General features: G+C 39.1%; 1 protein-coding gene across 1 annotated transcript in view; it reads right to left on the bottom strand.

Moving 5' to 3' along the window:
• The window catches only part of ABCB11 (ATP binding cassette subfamily B member 11), a 105141-nt gene extending 98154 nt beyond the window's left edge, over positions 1-6987 (bottom strand). The window contains exon 1 of the mRNA XM_087949788.1: positions 6883-6987. The gene's annotated coding sequence lies outside the window, so the exon portion shown is untranslated. The remainder of the gene's footprint in view (positions 1-6882) is intronic.
• Positions 6988-14768: the final 7781 nt, after the last annotated feature.

The following is a 14768-nucleotide window of genomic DNA, read 5'->3' as shown; positions in this document are numbered from 1 at the left end:
TGAGTAGATTGACATTTGAAATTAGAGAACAAGAAGATAAACAATTTTATGAAGTTTGGGATTTTTTTTATCAATGGTTAGATAATACAATATAATAATAGAATAGTTAGAAATTCAAGAAATAACGAATATACATTTTTTCTTGGTTTTGATAACACTTTTAGAATATTTTATTAATAGACTTGGTATGATTTTATGATTTGTTATAAAATAAAGTAATTAAATTACAGTTATCTCGCTTAAGTAGGAATTAGTAAAATTATAGTCAAATGATTGTTTAATAATGATATTAGGATATATAATTGTTGATTGATAATATGAGTTATTATGTAACATAATTATTATGATGACTATGAAATGGATGCACAAAAAGGAGTGGTAAACCAACCGATACACTGTCTGTAAATATATGAAGAATGATGATGTTTTTGATGTTATGTTTTATGTTTTTTGTGTTTTTGTTTGCCGTTAAAATCAATAAAAACTTTATAAAAAAAAAAAAAGCAACCTTGATTATGTGTCTGAATGGTCGAACAATTGGTAACTCCAAATCTCAACCAACAAATGTTCTGGCCTACACATTGGTAAAAAAAAAAAATCAGTACACCAAATAAAGGCTAGGCAGATATAACTTTGTTGATGACTCTCACTCTGTCTAGGACCTTGGACTACTCATATCAAATGACCTAAGCACCAGAGCTCACTGTAACAGCATTGCCAAAAAGGCATTAAGAGTTGTAAATCTAATCTTATGAAGCTTTTCATCCAGTAATATTGAATTGCGAACTAGGACATACAAACCTTTGCTAGACCAATACTCGAATACAGCTCATCTGTCTGTATCCGCACTGTACAGGTAAAACTCGAAAAATTAGAATATCGTGCAAAAGTTCATTTATTGCAGTAATGCAACTTAAAAGGTGAAACCAATATATGAGATAGACTCATTACATGCAAAGCAAGATAGTTCAAACCGTGATTTGTCATAATTGTGATGAGCTTACAGCTCATGAAAACCCCAAATCCACAATCTCAGAAAATTAGAATATTGTGAACAGGTTCAATATTCTAGGCTCAAAGTGTCCCACTCTAATTAGCTAGTTAAGCCATAACACCTGCAAAGGGTTCCTGAGCCTTTAAATGGTCTCTCAGTCTGGTTCAGTAGGAAGCACAATCATGGGAAAAACTGCTGACTGACAGTTGTGCAGAAAACCATCATTGACACCCTCCATAAGAGGGAAAGCCTCAAAAGGTAATTGCAAAAGAAGTTGGATGTTCCCAAAGTGCTGTATCAAAGCACATTAATAGAAAGTTATGTGGAAGGGAAAAGTGTGGAAGAAAAAGGTGCACAAGCAGCAGGGATGACCACAGCCTGGAGAGAATTGTCAGGAAAAGGCCATCCAAAAGTGTTGGGGACTTTCACAAGGAGTGGACTGAGGCTGGAGTCAGTGCATCAAGAGCCACCACACACAGATGGATCCTGGACATGGGCTTCAAATGTCGTAGTCCTCTTGTCAAGCCGCTCCTGAACAACCACCAACGCCAGAAGCGTCTTACTTGGGCTAAAGAAAAACAGAACTGGTCTGTTGCTCAGTGGTCCAAAGTCCTCTTTTCTGATGAGAGCAACTTTTGCATCTCATTTGGAAACCAAGGACCCAGAGTCTGGAGGAAGAATGAAGAGACACTGTAAGATGCTTGAAGTCCAGTGTGAAGTTTCCACAGTCTGTGTTGATTTGGGGAGCCATGTCATCTGCTGGTGTTGGTCCACTGTGCTTCATTAAGTCCAGGGTCATCACAGCCATCTACCAGGAGATTTTGGAGCACTTCATGCTTCCTTCCGCAGACAAGCTTTATGGGGATGCTGACTTCATTTTCCAGCAGGACTTGGCACCTGCCCACATTGCCAAAAGCACCAAAACCTGGTTCACTGACCATGGGATTACTTTGCTTGATTGGCCAGCAAACTTGCCTGACCTGAACCCCATAGAGAATCTAGGGGGCATTGCCAAGAGAAAGATGAGGGACATGAGATCGAACAACGCAGAAGAGCTAAAGGCCGCTATTGAAGCATCCTGGTCTTCCATAACACTTCAGCAGTGCCACAGGCTGATAGCTTCCATGCCATGCCGCATTGAGGCAATAATTGCTGCAAAAGGGGCCCAAACCAAGTACTGAGTACATATGCATGCTTATACTTTTCAGAGGTCCGATATTGTTCTATGTACAATCCTTGTTTTATTGATTGCATGTAATATTCTAATTTTCTGAGATTGTGGATTTGGGGTTTTCATGAGTTGTAAGCCATCATCATCACAATTATGACAAATCACGGCTTGAACTATCTTGCTTTGCATGTAATGAGTCTATCTCATATATTAGTTTTACTGTTTAAGTTGCATTACTGAAATAAATGGACTTTTGCATGATATTCTAATTTTTCGAGTTTCACCTGTATATCGGACATAAATACAATTGAGCGAATCCAGAAGTATTTCATGAGAAGAGAACTACACTCCTCTGCTCACAACAGAATACCCTATATCACCAGGCTTGAAATTTTGGGCTTGGACAACCTTGAACTACATCGCCTATGGTTGGACTTAAGCGTAGTGAACAAAATTATCTGCTACAATGTCCTACCAGTCAATGACTTCTTCAGCTTCAACCACAACAATACAAGAGCACACAACAGATACAAATTCAATGTAAACCATTCCAAACTTGATTGCAGAAAGTACGACTTCAGCAACAGAGTAGTCAATGCCTGGAATGCACTACTTGACTCTGTTGTTACATCCTCAAACCCCCTCTCCTTTAACCTTAAACTATCCACTATTGATCTTACCCCATTCCTAAGAGGTCAGTAAGAGACATGCTTAAGTGCACAATTGTGCCTACCGTCCCTGTCCTACTGTCTCCATTTATTCGTACCTGTTTCCTGTATTCTTACTCATGTTTATACTTATACTTATTATCTTGTAAGCAATTGAAAAATCAAATAAATAAATAAATAAAATACCTTTACAATGTTCTGAATTCCATACTCTAGTTACCAAGAAACTACATTGCTGGAAATATATGTTATTTTTTTAAATCCTCCTTTGCTTTTTTGCAATTTGTTTGTTATTTGAGTTCTTTTTAATCCTGTCCCTTTCACAGATATACTAATTTTCTTTAAATGTTTAACACAGATAAGTCTAACTGCTGATTACACAACCTCAATCAATTGGACATCAGAAGATAACACAATGCCCTAAATCTTTTCCAAGGTGTTTTATGCTTTCTCTTCTTATTTTTTTAAACAGGGTTTTAAATGAGCCTCACAAGAGATGACTCCAGGACTCAAAATGGCTTCTAAGAATTGGGAAATGGATAATAGTTGGAGGCATCAGAATTTGAAGATGCTTCCATCCTTGGGTTCACGTTTGTCTACCTGAAACCTTTTCTATTTCCTTTATTTGCTAGAGCTTGTCCATGTAGAAACTGTGCATTGAAATATGGCAACATCACAATAATTAGACTCTATATGCTCAGTCACAACATATCTGCTGGCTGAAAGGAAGATCTTGCTTAAATCCAACTTTTTTTTTTTTTTTACTAAAGTTCCATATTGACCCTCTCTGGCCAAAGGGAACCTAAGACAGAGAATAATGTTGAGAAATCAATGACTAGCAAATTGGGACATCAATATTCTTCCTTCATTGCTCAGCCTCTTACTGGCTGCTAGCCTGGCAAGGGAACCAAAAGCAGTGCGTGCAATGCTGCCTAATAAACTACCTCAGGCACACAAACTGACCTACGGTAACAACGCACACTAGCAACAAGGACAACTTTAAAACCAAACAAACCAGAAGCTGTTTAAAAGAACAAACAAAAAAAGAGGGAGGGTTACAATGATGTCCACAGGAGGGACAATGAAGTCAGACTGACGAAAATGCCATTATGATCTGTTGATACAAGCCCTGCCTGTTTTCTAGATGCATGATAAAGTTTCATGCACGCCCAGAAGTGGCGGGGTTTGTAACAGAAAAGGATAGCACTGTTTGAGTCTCTGTCATAAATACCAGGTTTCTGTGGATCCTGGTGGAGGGATCTAGTGCATGAATGAGAGAAGGCTAAATAGTACAGTTGGGGAAGAGCCCCCTGTTTAAAGCAAAATAAATGAATGGAGAAATACGTTGGGAAGGGAAGGCTATGGATGGGAGCCAAGACAAGCGAGCTCGTCCATCAGCATTGTTGACACATTAAAAAAATAATAGATCAAAGTTGATTGAGTCAATATAGCATGACAGAGTGGCACAGCCAGTCAGGACAAGGGATTAGTAACACTGAAGCAATAGATTGACTGATGTGAATGTACTTCATTCTATGCCTCACACAATCTCACATCTTATCCAAGACATTGTGATTAGGGCAATGGATGAGGTCCTGGCCTGTCAGATCCTAAAGCCAGATCCTAAATCCTCTTAGAGCCAGGACTCATTGCTTAAGTGGGGTCTTGTCTCTACCCCTCAGTATGACTGTGGTGCTCCTCGACAAAATATCCATCACATTGTGTCCAAATGTCCATTGAAAGCTTACATCGGCCTTGAATGGCTGGGTGAATTGGACATTGGCATTTGAGCTACTGTAAGTCCATGTATTTGCCATACACTAAATAAATATCTGCAGATATGCAGATGATACCACTCTAATGGCAGAAAGTGAAGAGGAACTAAAGATGCAAGTGAAGAAGGAGAGTGCAAAAGTTGGCTTGAAACTCAACATTAAGAAAACTAAGATCATGGCATCTGGACCTCTCAATTCCTGGCAAATAGATGGGAAAGAAATGAAGGTAGTGACAGTTTTTATTTTCCTGGTCTCCAAGATCACCGCAGGTGGGGACTGCAGCCAATAAATTAAAAGATGCTTGCTCCTGGGGAAGAAAGCTATGGAAAATCTAGACAGCATACTAAAAAGCAGAGATATGACTCTGCCAACAAAAGTGCATATAGTCAAGGCTATGGTTTTCCCAGTTGCAATGTATGGCTGTGAAAGTTGGACCATAAGAAAGACTGAATGCCAAAGAATTGAGGCCTTTGAACTATGGGGCTGGAGAAGACTCCTGCGAGTCCCTTGGACTGCAAGGTGATCAAACCGGTCAGTCCTAGAGGAGATCAACCCTGACTGCTCTTTAGAAGGCCAGATCCTGAAGATGAAACTCAAATACTTTGGCGATCTAATGAGAAGGAAGGACTCACTAGAGAAGAGCCTAATGCTGGGAAAGATTTAGGGCAAAAGAAGAAAGGGACAACAGAGAATGAGGTGGCTGGATGGAGTCACTGAAGCAGTTGGCGTGAGCTTAAATGGACTCCGGGGGATGGTAGAGGACAAGAAGGCCTGGAGGAATGTTGTCCATGGAGTCGTGTTGGGTTGGACACGACTTCGGAACTAACAACAACTACAAATAAATAAATAAATAAGCCATCATGGCTTTTAATGCCAACGGTCTATTTTCACCATCATATTTTGGACACATTGTGCAAATACTTGGCTTTCTTTGCTAATCCATAGTGTTGCAAAAGGTAGATAGAAAGAAAGATGATGACCAACAACAAGGTGGTTGGACTTGATTCCAGCAACAATGGGTGTAACGTTGGAGGACCTGAAGGGCCAGGTTTGGAAAGTGATTGTCCTGGACAAGTTCTGTCTATGTAATCTCTAAAAGTTGACAGCAGCTTGATAGAGTGTAATAAACCCAATAGAGATATAAACCTCAGTATGTATGAACCCAGAACAAGATATGCAGTGGGAATGTTTTCAGCGCGTATGTATGTGTACATTATTGAACACATAGGTATACACACACACACACACACACACACACACACACACACTTACATAACACTGAATGTAAACATGACAAATGAACCATTTAAGTTGCCACATAAATGCGTTTGACCCTTTGGTCTGAATTATTATTCCTTAGGCTCTTGAAATGTATAATAACATAATAATAGAAATGCAGTATCCAAGACACTACATTGATTTCTTTAAAATATTCCACTGTATAGATTATGAGTTATTTTCTCTTTCAGGAATGAATATAAAAGGATGGGTTAGATGTGGGACATAATGCAAGGGCATATCCACCACTCAAACTGTCTTATTTATTTATGGATTGATTCAATTTATATGGCTGCCCATCTTAAAAAAGCAGTTCTGAGCAGTTAATATAACATAACTATTCCAAATACAGAAGAAACAACAATATACTGTAAAAACATACAATGGCAATTCAGAATAAGAACCAATCAACAGCAACCAATAGTAGCACTTTAGAAGTTTAACTACCCTCTGAACTTCTCCATTTAATTCAGAGGCCCCACAAAGCACATACATATATTTAAAATATCAAAACACCAGATCCTCGATTTTCCACCTCATATATAATTCTGTTTTAATATAGTCTAAAAAGGAGAGGTCAATGGCTTTTCAATACAAAACTAAATATTGTTAATTCCATTCTTACACCTTACTGAAAGTTCCTTATGTGGTCTTGCTGTATAGGTATACTTTAGAAGATGTTTTCATTGATATTTCTACTGCCTGTCATCTATCATTAAAGGTACAGTTTAGAAAATCCATCCATTCTATCCACAAAAAGATCTCTTACATAATATCATTAATCCAAACAAAACAGAATTTTATAGATTTTTTTAAAAAGATGAACTTTATACTATTAACAGAGCGAGCACCTTTATTCCTTCAAATTACAGTAAGACTATGAGAATCTGGTCATAATAATTTTAAAATGATTTCTCTTTTATCTTGTTCAAGGTGTCCTATTTTTTAACATTTTTTCCCTAAATCTAAAATAGTAAAAAAAAAAAAAAAACTCACCAAAGGAGGATTTGAAAAAGAAAAAGAAATAAGTATCAAATATTCCAGTGCCGCCACATTAACCAATAATGCGTCTGTTCATTTTCAATGTCCATCAACTTTTGCATACTAACTTAGTGATCAGGAATTAAGCCTCTACGTTGCCCATGATTATTTACCTATAGGTCAGTAGCCGCAAAGTCACCCAAGTTCGTTGACATCCCATGTAGAATTTTAACTTGACCGCTTCATCACACAGCTGAATAGCCAATTTGGGGTGGAGGTGGGAGGAGGTAGATAAGGAGATGCATTGAAATGTTTATTTCTCAAGCCAGGGAAGAAAAAAATGAAGAATTTCCTACCATTTCATTCCGGCAATTATTACATTACATTGCGTACTGCCACACAATTCTGTAAGAAAATTAAAATGAAGTTAGAAGATTGCCATTTCTCTCAGTTTCCTCTCGCCTTTTGAAAATTACAGGTAGCTCTCGACTTACAACAATTCATATAGTGACCATTTAAAATTACAAGGGCACTGAAAAAAGTGACTTGTGACTGTTTTCACACTTGCGCATGTTGCAGTAGTAGTGCTGTGGTCACGTGATCAAAATTAAAATGCTTGGTCCAGTGGTGGGATTCATTTTTTTTTTACTACAGGTTCTGTGGGCGTGGCTTGGTGGGCGTGGCAGGGGAAGGATACTGTAAAATCTCCAGTCAGAGGTGGTATTTGCAGGTTCTCCGAGGTGGGATTTGCCGGTTCTCCGAACTACTCAAAGTTTCCACTACTAGTTCTCCAGAACTGGTCAGAACCTGCTGATTACCACCTCTGGCTTGGCCACTGACTCATATTTATGACAGTGACAGTGTCCTCATGACCTGATGAGCAAAGCCAATGGGGAAGCCAGATTTACTTAGTAAGTAACAACTGTGTGACTAACTTAACAACTGCAGTGATTCACTTAACAACTGTGGCAAGAGAGGCCGTAAAATGGGGCAAAACTCACTTAACAAATGCCTCATTTAGCGACATTAATTTTGGCCTCAATTGTGGTTGTAAGCTGACGACTACTTGTATTGCACTAGGTCATATTGAAAACTAAGGTTTAAAAATACAGTTCATTTTGGGGAAATTAGCATATCTAAGCTCATATTTTCCATTTGGCGTCTGGACAATTAACCTGCCAATTTTTACTGTAAAGTTCCTTTTAAAATCTAAAATCCACCCCCTTTCAAAAAAAAAAAGGGGGGGGATCTATAAGTCAGATTCTGTCCTAGGGGAGAATTTACTCCCTCTGGAATTCAATATTTCTCCTAGGCTGTGTAGGCTTCCTTTAGTGTGCCATTCATCCAAACGCCTCATGACAGCAAACGCAGAAAGAATTCAGTCATGTCCCTTGATTTCTCCTGTTATTTTTATACTCTTTTGGGCATTTCACTGTCCTGCCATGTCACCATCGGCTTTCAGAATTGGACAGGAATGACCAAGTGCAGGGATTAACCTTTCTCCTTTAAATCATGCCCCGGGAACAAAGCCAAGCCAAGATGATAAGAATAAAATTGAGATTATAGTGACATTTTATGTTATCAATGATTATGGTTGCATTACATATAAAACACAAGAAATAAGAACAACTAGACACAAGGACAGTGATTATCTTAAAGCAACTCAAAGTCCTCACTGAAGATGGGTGTGTTCACTTTTTTTTTTTTTTTTTACCCAGAGGGAATCACCTTTTTCCATTTATTCAGAAACAGCTCTCCAAAAGCAAGAGCATCTCTGAAAGGAACCCTCCCCCCACCCTGGACATCTTATTGTCTAATTAGGATCAAAGCCATATAGGATTCAAAACATCTTAATTATGCTGAGAAAACAATGGGCAATGCTTAATCTGAGCTATCAGTCCTGGGGTGCAAGAATTAGAACAACCCCTAGATGGCAGCACAGAAATCCAAAAAGCACTAGCTTTTTTGGTGCCATCTTATGACCACCTGGAATTCTGCAGCTCAGATTTGGTTATGCTAGCATCTTTTGAAATGGGAAGAAATGAGACATGCCACTTTATAGATTAAATTGGGATTTCTTAAAACTTATTTAGACGGGCCGAAAGTTGTTTATCATTTGGATGTGTATACATCTGACCATAGCTATGTTTACTCAATGCTCAATTATATTAGGCTGAGTTGTAATTGGTTCTGGCTAACCCACACACTAGTAGTGGGATTCAAATTTTTTTACTACCAGTTCTGTGGGCGTGGCTTGGTGGGTGTGGCAAGGGAAAGATACTGTAAAATCTGCTGACAGAGGTGGTATGTGCTGTCCAGACAGTTTAGAGTTAATGGGATTTGGGATAGTTAATTAGGAATTCAGAACTGTCCCCTTAAGGGAATACATCATAGTAAATGTAGTTAAGGTATCCTGGGAAATGTAGTCCATGTCATGTGGTCACATCTGTAATCCAGATTGGTCACTAAATTGTCCCTTGTTGGGTTGGGGGAGGCTCCCTCACTCTTGCCTGGATCCACCATACCATGCAGCTGCTTCAATCATCATGGGGATGAGACTTTATCTTTCTACATCACAATTCAGATATGCAAAGGATTGGACATTAAGAAGAATCTCATCATAAATGTGAGTTGATAAGGATGCCTGATGAACCAATAAAAAAGACTTTGTGTGGATGCTTTGTGGAGTTACTCTGTCTGCTTTATGCCATCCAGACAGTAATAAGCAGAACATGATATTTGCCAGTTCTCTGAACTACTCAAAATTTCCACTACTGGTTCTCCAGAACTGGTCAGAACCTGCTGAATACCACCTCTGCCACACACTATTATACTCTGAAATGAGTGAAATGTTGGGCTCACTTTCTCTGACTCTTTTTCAAACTCTGAGATGACTTGTCACTTGTGCCAATAACCATCTGATGGAGCTGAAAACAATTCCTCAGAGAAGGAGGAGAAGGTCCCATTTCAAAAGCAGCCTTAAGGAAGAGGAGGAGGAAGAGGAAGAGGAGAATCCTAGGCTGGGACAAACCTAATCCCTTAAAACACCAGCAAATCCTCTTTAGAGTTGTTCCTTCCAAAGTGTCCTGCAGTGACACTACCATCTTAGGTAGGAAGTTTACGAAATATAGCCCCAAAGTACAATGGTTAGGTCATCAACATCCACTGCAACATCACCTGCTCCCCACTCCACAATCACATGCTTAGCTCTGCTTGGCAAAAAAAACCCAGTAATAATAGTAACCATCTAAAATGTTGTGTTCTGTAAACAAGATGAGTTATCCAATCATTGACAAATTATCTGATTCTACTAAGCCTCTGAGATCCTGCCCTCACCTTTTGGGTTTGGTTTTCTAGCTTTTCTAGTACCGGGAGATGCTGTTGTTCCTTCTTTCTAAAACCATCCATTGATCTATATTTGCCCTTGAGCTGTTGTTCCTATGTTGTAATGTATAGGGAAGTTGTGTATGCATTGTAAGCACAGATGGACAGCATAGAGGGATCCCATGTAGCCAATGCTCTAGTGGCTTTTTTAGAGCTTAGAATGAATAATTATAAATCACAGGGATGTCATTATGCTCTTTCATCTGATGTTACTACAGTAACTTACTTTTTGTTGTCCTTTCAGTGTCAGTTTGATCTAGGCACCAGGCTAGAAGCCAGAGACTGTGAGTTCTAGTCCCATTTTAGCCATGAAAATTGTCTCTGGGCGACCTCCCCAACTCACCTCACAGGATTGTTATTGTGGGGAAAAACAGAAAGAAGAAGGATACAAATAAATAAGTTTGTTCATAGAGGGCTTTATATAAGGTTTGGGACCTTGCTTTTTAAAGGTCAAAGGCCATTCCACCAAAGCCTATTCCTGTATAGCTTGTCTTATACACTGCTCAAAAAAAATAAAGGGAACACTTAAACAACACAATGTAACTCCAAGTCAATCACACTTCTGTGAAATCAAACTGTCCACTTAGGTAGCAACACTGATTGACAATCAATTTCACATGCTGTTGTGCAAATGGAATAGACCACAGGTGGAAAGCATAGGAGGTTAGCAAGACATCCCCAATAAAGGAGTGGTTCTGCAGGTGGTGACCACAGACCACTTCTCAGTTCCTATGCTTTCTGGCTGATGGTTTGGTCACTTTTGAATGCTGGCGGTGCTTTCACTCTAGTGGTAGCATGAGACGGAGTCTACAACCCACACAAGTGGCTCAGGTAGTGCAGTTCATCCAGGATGGCACATCAATGCGAGCTGTGGCAAGGTTTGCTGTGTCTGTCAGTGTAGTGTCCAGAGCATGGAGGCGCTACCAGGAGACAGGCCAGTACATCAGGAGACATGGAGGAGGCCGTAGGAGGGCAACAACCCAGCATCAGGACCACTACCTCCGCCTTTGTGCAAGGAGGGACAGGAGGAGCACTGCCAGAGCCCTGCAAAATGACCTCCAGCGGGCCACAAATGTGCATGTGGCTGCTCAAACGGTCAGAAACAGACTCCATGAGGGTGGTATGAGGGCCCGACGTCCACAGGTGGGGGTTGTGCTTACAGCCCAACACCATGCAGGACATTTGGCATTTGCCAGAGAACACCAAGATTGGCAAATTCGCCACTGGTGCCCTGTGCTCTTCACAGATGAAAGCAGGTTCACACTGAGCACATGTGACAGACGTGACAGGGTCTGGGGACGCCATGGAGAACATTCTGCTGCCTGCAACATCCTCCAGCATGACCGGTTTGGCAGTGGGTCAGTAATGGTTTGGGGTGGCATTTCTTTAGGGGGCCGCACAGCCCTCCATGTGCTTGCCACAGGTAGCCTGACTGCCATTAGGTACCGAGATGAGATCCTCAGACCCCTTGTGAGACCATTTGCTGGTGCGGTTGTCCCTGGGTTCCTCCTAATGCAAGACAATGCTAGACCTCATGTGGCTGGAGTGTGTCAGCAGTTCCTGTAAGACGAAGGCATTGATGCCATGGACTGGCCCGCCCGTTCCCCAGACCTAAATCCAATTGAGCACATCTGGGACATCGTGTCTCGCTCCATCCACCAATGTCACGTTGCACCACAGACTGTCCAGGAGTTGGGGGATGCTTTAGTCCAGGTGTAGGAGGAGATCCCTCAGGAGACCATCCGCCACCTCATCAGGAGCATGCCTAAGTGTTGTAGGGAGGGCATACAGGCACGTGGAGGCCACACATACTACTGAGCCTCATTTTGACTTGTTTTAAGGACATTACATCAAAGCTGGATCAGCCTGTAGTGTTTTTTTCCACTTTAATTTTGAGTGTAACTCCAAATCCAGACCTCCATGGGTTGCTAAATTTGATTTCCATTGATAATTTTTGTGTGATTTTGCTGTCAGCACATTCAACTATGTAATGAACAAAGTATTTCATAAGAATATTTCATTCATTCAGATTTAGGATGTCTTATTTTTGTGTTCCCTTTATTTTTTTGAGCAGTGTATAAAAGGTGAATATAGATAATGAAGTCATCGGATGGAATTTCTGTACCCAACCCTGCTTGCCTTCTATTCATTAACTCTGTGAACAATCAATGCATGATACATGTTCTGCTTGATTCTGAAGCATAAACTAAAAATAGTTTCACTGGATCCAGTCACCAGATTCTCAGTGATTTACTCACCTGACACAGATAGATGCAAATGACAAGCACGCTACATATTGAGTCACATGCTATGAGTAATGCCACCCACAAGTCATCTGTGTAACTTTTAAATGTACGATGCCCTTCAGAAGGATTGGATCTTAACATCCGTAATTATTAATCAATATTATTAAAAGACCACCCTGTCTGGAGAACAAATAAAAGAATTCTCTTGCTGCCCAGTGATATTCTGTTTTTGGTCATATCAATCAGCTTCTGGATCACAAGTAAATACTCTATGTCTATATTGCAATTAGGATATTCTTCAACAAGCTAGATTCCCAGCTATCTTTTCTTTTCTTTTAAGATAACAAATAGGCCCCTAGATTAATTCTCTCTCTTGGCCCCCACAATGTCATTATTCCCAGCCAATAAAAGTAGTTTCAACTATTGGTATCCAAAAGAGGAACAAGACTCTTTGAAACTGAAATGGGTTTTTATTGTACTTAAAAATTATAACCCACAAAGGAGAGATGGAAGCACCAGATTTACAAATGGAATTGGATGATTTTTACAAACTAAAAAGGATATGCAAATAATGCGTCAAAATAGGTGATGTGGATTACTTGTTTAATTTGGAATACAGGTAGTTCTCGACTTATGACTTCAATGGAGCCGAACATTTCTGCGGCTAAGCGAGACATCGGTAAAGTGAGTTTTGCCCCATTTGACGATCTTTCTTGCCACCGTTGTTAAGTGAATTATTGCAGGTGTTAAGTTAGTAACACAGTTGTTAAGTGAGACTGGCTTCCTCATTGGCTTTACTTGTTAGAAAGTCACAAAAAATAACGATATGACACTGGGACATTCCAACTGTCATAAATAGGAGCCAGTTGCCAAGCATCTGAATTTTGATCACATGACCATGGGGAAGCTGGAACGGTCATAAGGGTGAAAACCGGTCATAAGTCACTTTTTTCAATGCCGCTGTATCTTCAAACGGTCACTAAATAAACTGGTGTAAGTTCAGGATTGCCTGTATAAGAGTTCTACTGGAGTTACTGTGTTGTAATAACAAATAGTCTTTGATAAAGATGACAAGAATTTTGGAAGAAGAGATGAGGATAATAGAAGAAAGTAGATGTTAGAAAATTTGTTTATGGGCCCTAAGGCTCTCAGTGATGAAAATAAAAATAAAAATGTAAAATTGATTTATTTGATTCTGGTTAAATAAAAGATTGTTATCTTTGTTGAAGTTTATTGGTTGTTTTGACTGCTTAATTCTTTTTGGAAATGTTTAATTGGATATAACCAATTAGTTTGTAATATCTATGTTAGGACTTTTGGTTTATAAACAAGTGGTTATTAATTCTGGTAATGTTTAAGTTTTTATTTTTTTTACAATGTTTAATTGTTAATTGAGATTAGGTTTTGATTAAGAAAGGAATTAAGGGGATTTTCTTTAAATAGAAAGGGTGACTAAATACTTAAGTTGTTAATTGAGTGTATTAACTTTTTCTGGAGTTTTGCTAGTCAATAAGGACAACTGAGGATTTAGAGATGCATCTGTAGAAAATGGGGTGAGGTATGGAATGAAGATGTATTTGGTTGTATTTTAAGAGACAATGATGAATTTAAAGTTAATGATTAACATACTTGCTGGGGTTGGAAAAGTTTCATCTTTCTTTTTTTGAGAGGAAACTTTTCTGCACGTTTAAAACTTTTTTTACTTTTTAAAATGAATTTTTGTATTAGGTTTCTGTATTCGTTTTCTTGAATATTAATACAACTTGAATTATTGAATTATTATAATTCAGTACAATTAGCTTCTTTGGGAAATTGATTTATTGATTTGTTCTCTGAGGTGGAGATGATGAACTGCCTCTTCACTTATACCCAACTACACTGTTCAAGTATTTTTATTTATTTATTTTTAGCCAATTAAGAAAGATCATGGATTAACCCACTTCCCGACAGAACAAGAAACTGTCCAGTTTATTTTCATGGAAAAGTTTTCAGGAGGTAAACTAACTGCTCCTTGTAAAAATATACTAATGGAAAACTGTCACATAAGTAAAGTAGTTGAGCGGAGTAGTTGAGCAAAAATGGGAATGGAATGGAATGGAATAGAATAGAATAGGAAAAGAATAGGATCCTCTCCAAAACAAGAAATGGCAATATTATTCATGACTCCAGCTAGTCCAGTCCTTTTTTTAAAAAAATAAGTAACTTGTAAACGATTTTTAAAAAAACACCACCTTCCTGTATCCTGCTAGCGCGCTGCAACAAAACCACCCC

The sequence above is a fragment of the Notechis scutatus genome, chromosome 1 (assembly GCF_049901735.1).
Source record: "Notechis scutatus isolate UNSWTSFEM ecotype Mainland chromosome 1, rNotScu1.2, whole genome shotgun sequence".
NCBI lineage: Eukaryota > Metazoa > Chordata > Lepidosauria > Squamata > Elapidae > Notechis > Notechis scutatus.
This window is presented reverse-complemented; position numbering and strand designations above follow the sequence as displayed.